This window comes from Molossus molossus, unplaced genomic scaffold (genome assembly GCF_014108415.1).
Source record: "Molossus molossus isolate mMolMol1 unplaced genomic scaffold, mMolMol1.p scaffold_m16_p_7, whole genome shotgun sequence".
Classification (NCBI taxonomy): Eukaryota; Metazoa; Chordata; class Mammalia; order Chiroptera; family Molossidae; genus Molossus; species Molossus molossus.
This window is the reverse complement of record NW_023425401.1, coordinates 74,320,692-74,325,487: the sequence shown is the minus strand read 5'-3', so window position 1 is coordinate 74,325,487 and position 4,796 is coordinate 74,320,692. Positions and strand designations below refer to the sequence as shown.

Below are 4,796 nucleotides of genomic sequence, written 5' to 3'. Positions count from 1 at the left end.
GGTTAACATATTTCATTTGAGGATATCTGGCCACTTGCAAAAGATTAAAAATGTCCAATAAAATGAATTGAATAAATGGTTATTTTGCTTAACGTCAATTTCAGTTCTTACTAGAGAATCTGGGAAAATACTCCCATAGCCACAAACGTACAGAAAAGTTGTAAGTCTGGTACTTTTTTTTTTCCGAATTGTTAGATAGTCAATTACCGACCTTATGCCCTAACATCTCCAAATAGTTCAGTGTGTATTTCTTACAAACGAAATATTCCCTGTATAACCATGGGGCCATCAAAATCAGGATATTGCCAGTGATATATTATTAGCACTATTTAATACTCAGTCTCCTGTCAAGTGTAGTTAACTGTCCTAATAATGTCCTCTGGATCTCTGGATCCAGTTCAGAATCATAGAGTGAAATAGTTTTCATGTCTCTTTAATCTTGAACAGTTCCAGCTTCTCTTTGATTTTCATGATATTGGCACATTTGAAGACTATAGGGCCAGTTATTTTGTAAATAGCCCTTAATTTTGGTTTCCTCATTGTTAGTTTCAGGTTATACAGCTTTGGCAGACATAATACAGAAATAATTCTCTGTTTTTCTCATTATATTCTATCAGGTGGTACATGATTTTATTGTATCTCTTAAACTTTGATCATTTGACTAAAGTGGTATCAGCCTGGCTTCTTCACTATAAAATTTACTTTTCATTTTTGTAATTAATAAACACTTTATTGAAAGTTATTTTGAAACTATATTAATATGCCATTCTTCATCAAACTGTCAATTTATATGTGTAAATGTATGTGTATTCATATTTTCCTCTTTATTAAATGGTTTAAAATTTACTGTGTAATTATTAATTATTAATTTGATTCTCCAGTATGACTAGTGGAGGCTTCTTCAAGTTGGTTTCTATGGCCTTGTACACTGCTTCTTATTTTTTGGCACAAAGTTCATTTTCTAATTTCCTTGCCCCACACATACAATGAGGCATTTCTTCAAAGATCTTAGATTCCTTTCAGAAGAAACTGGTATTTAGAAAGAAAGATCTGGTAGCTAGGTGTACTAATTGCTTTAGGCTATTGCTGTTTCCAGGACCTCCCAGTGAACAGAGCTAGGGAATATATATTATATATATTTACATCTATAATTATTTCTATATCCATATCAATAACTATGTCTATATTCATTGAAAAGGATGCCTGTTGTTCCAACAACATAGGGATCATTCAAATGTTCTCCCTTTCCATATGTGCACCTTCAACAATGAGCTATCTAGCTTCCATATCCTTAATAGATTTACTTATTTGAAACATTCCCTGTATACAACTCATTTGTCATCACTGCCCCCACTATTCTCCTGATTGGATGCCCTCTTCTCACAGCCTGGGCTCTAGGCTGTTTTCCATATGGGTGTCTCCGTCATGTCGCTGGCACCTGTAGCTTTCTGTAGATATGCCCTTACTATTAAGCTATGGCTTTGACTTCCTACACCAGGCCACTCATCACATACAGACACTGTCCTCAGCCCACTCAGCCTCTTATAATCTGTGCCAGGCTGCCCTTCTATGTGGATGCCCTTCTGTCTACAGTCAGACTCTAACACCCTGATGAGTACATCTCTCTTTTTCAGATGCTTTCCTCACACTGACACCCTGGGTCACTAGGGCTCCATCCCACTCCTGGTACTCTGGGTCACTCCATCTCACTCCTGGTACATATAACTTTTGTTTTTGTTCTACCTAGTGACTTCAGGACTAAATTGTTTAAGAAGGGAAGGGAGATATTTTTACATAGTGAGTTTGCTGCCAGAACATAGGTGTCATGAAGACCAGCACTAAATCTAAGCCAAAATGGGAAAGAAAAAGGCTCATGTCAACATCATTGTCATTGGACACATAGATTCCAGGAAGTCTACCACTATTGAGCATCTAAATTACAAATGTAGTGGGATCAACAAAACAACCACAGAAAAATTTGAGAAGGAAGCTGCTGAGATGGGAAAGGGCTCCTTCAAGTATATAAGTCTGGGTCTTGGATAAACTGAAAGCTGAATGCAAGTGTGTTATCATCATTGATATTTTCCTGTAGAAATTTGAGACAGCAAGTATTATGTGACAATCACTGATGCCCCAGGACAGAGACTTTATAAAACACATGATTGTAGGCATATCTCAGGCTGTCTGTGCTCTCCTGATTATTGCTGCTGGTGTTGGTGATTTTGAAGTAGGTATCTGCAAGAATGGGCAGACCCATGAACATGCCCTCCTGACTTATACACTGGGTGTGAAACAACTGATTGTTGGTGTTAACAGAATGGATTCCACAGAGCTCTCCTACAACCACCAGAGACACGAGGCAATTGTTAAAGAAGTCTGTACCTGCATTATGAAAATTGGGTACAACCCTGCCCCAGTAACATTTGTACTAATTTCTGGTTCAGCCTGCCTTGGTTCAAGGGATGGAAAGTCACCTGCAAAGATGGAAAGTGCAAAGTGGAACTGCGCTGCTTGAAGCTCTGGATTGCATTCTGCCACCAACTCATCCAATTGACAAGCGCCTGCATCTGCCCCTCCAGGATGTCTAGAAAATTGGTGGCAATGGTACTGTTCCTGTGTGCCAAGTAGAGACTGGTGTTTTCAAACCCAGCATGGAGGTCACCTTTGCTCCAGTCAATGTCACAACTAAAGTAAAGCCTGTTGAAATGCACCATAAAGCTTTGAGTGAAGTTCTTCTTCCTTGGGACAATGTGGGCTTAATGTCAAGAACATGTTTGTCAAATGTCAATGTAACTGGTGACAGCAAAAATAGTCCACTCATGGAAGCAGCTGGCTTCACAGTTCAGGTGATTATCCTAAACTATCCTGGTCAAATTAATGCTAAATATGCACCTGTGCAGGATTGTCACACAGCTCACATTACTTGCCAAATTTGCTGAGCTGAAGAAGAAGATTATCATCACTCTGGGAGTAAGCTGGAAAATGGCCCTAAGTTTTAAAAATCTTTTGATGCTGCCCTTGTAGATATATGGTTGCTGGCAAGCTCATGTATGTTGAGAGCTTCTCTGACTATCCTCCTCTGGGCTGTTTTGCTGTTCATAACACAAGACAGACAATTGCTGTGGCTGTCATCAAAGCAGTGGACAAGAAGGCAACTGGAGCTGGAAAAGTCACTAAGTCTGCCCAGAAACCTCAGAAAGCTAAATAAATATTATCCTCAATTCCTGCCACCCCAGTCTTAACCAGTGATGGAAGAATGGCCTCAGAAATGTTTGTCTCAATTGGCCATTTAACTTTAATTAAAAAACTGGTTATTGATTACAATGCAACATAAAACCTTCAGAAGGAAAGGAGAATGATTTGTGAATCATTTGTTCATTTGTTTTTGGTACAGCAGTTTTTAAGATATTAGTTTATGAAATTAATTATTTTTAATGAAAACAACTTGACCAAATATCTGCCAATGATTTTTGAGACCCATTAAACAAAATTTAATGAGAAACCTGTGTGTTCTTTTGGTGAATACTGCAATTTACCTACTTAGGAGAAAGACTTAAATAAGAGTTGTCCATAACCTATTCCTAGTGTTAATCTGCTGAAACTTTGGAATTTGATAATTCCAAGTAAAATTTTTTTCTAGAAGGAAACTTTGTTTTTTTACTTTATCTTAAGGGGAAAAATAATCTGTTTACACAGTAAAAAGCTTCGGGTGGGGGATCTGTTGATGCAATACTAAATAAATTTGGAGAGCCTTGGCAAGTGTGACACAGTTGGTTGGAGCTTTGTCCCATACACCAAAAGGTGGAAGGTTTAATTCCTGGTCTAGGGCACACACAGGTTGTGAATTTGATCCTCAGTCATGTAGGAGGCAATCAATCAATGTTTCTCTCTCTCTCTCTCAAATCAATAAAAATAAATAAATAAATAAGTTATGACAGATGAAAAAAGAGTAATTTTGTTTATGTGTATGCTAGTTTATAAAGGTCAAATTTTGTTATATTAAAGTCCATATGCTGCATATAAAATTTTGTGAAGTTACATCAACATTGAGTAAGTTTATTGGTATGTCAAATTTTAGTTTTCCAATTTTACTGGAAAATGAATTCTCACATTTACAAATACTGAGATAGTTTAAAGAACCTAGAATAAGAACTAAGTAGTATTGAGCACTGTCTTACTACGGTTAATTATATCCAGTTTCTAGAAAAAATAATGATACTGGAAAGAAAAAGAGGAAAACATGAAGGAAGGGAATAAAAAGGGGAAGGAGAAGAAAAAGAGCTACTATTGATAAGTACAAAGTTCCTTAAACGTATAGCTAAAAAATATTCTAACTGCTTTTGGCTTAAGGAGCATGAGAAATTTTATCAGCAACTTCTCCAAAACTGCTGAATTGAATGTCACCTTGACATTCTGTGAATATTTTGCTATGTTCCAACTACTACAATTATAATGTTTGTGCTAAACTGTTAATATGGTGGACATTTATTGGTTTCCTCACCAATGCAGAATCTATTCTATATTTTTTTTCTTTTTGAGTACCCCAATTTCCCAGTCACTTGGTTTGGATTGGTCTGATTCCATACCAAATTCTCCAGGGAGGCACTAATCCTCTCAAGCCAATCAATTTATGTCATCCTCCAGGTTACTATAATTAGTTCAGAAATGGGCCTAGATGTAAACCTTTGCTATTCAGCATGTACCATTCAGCTGACCACAGTGACTGGTTCAAAAGTATGCACTTTGCTAAGCTGTTCAGAGTGACTTCTTAGAAATAATAGGTATACAAATTCTAC

General features: G+C 37.0%; 1 pseudogene; it reads left to right on the top strand.

Moving 5' to 3' along the window:
* Positions 1-1,854: 1,854 nt before the first annotated feature.
* LOC118620143 lies at positions 1,855-3,208 on the top strand (annotated as a pseudogene).
* Positions 3,209-4,796: the final 1,588 nt, after the last annotated feature.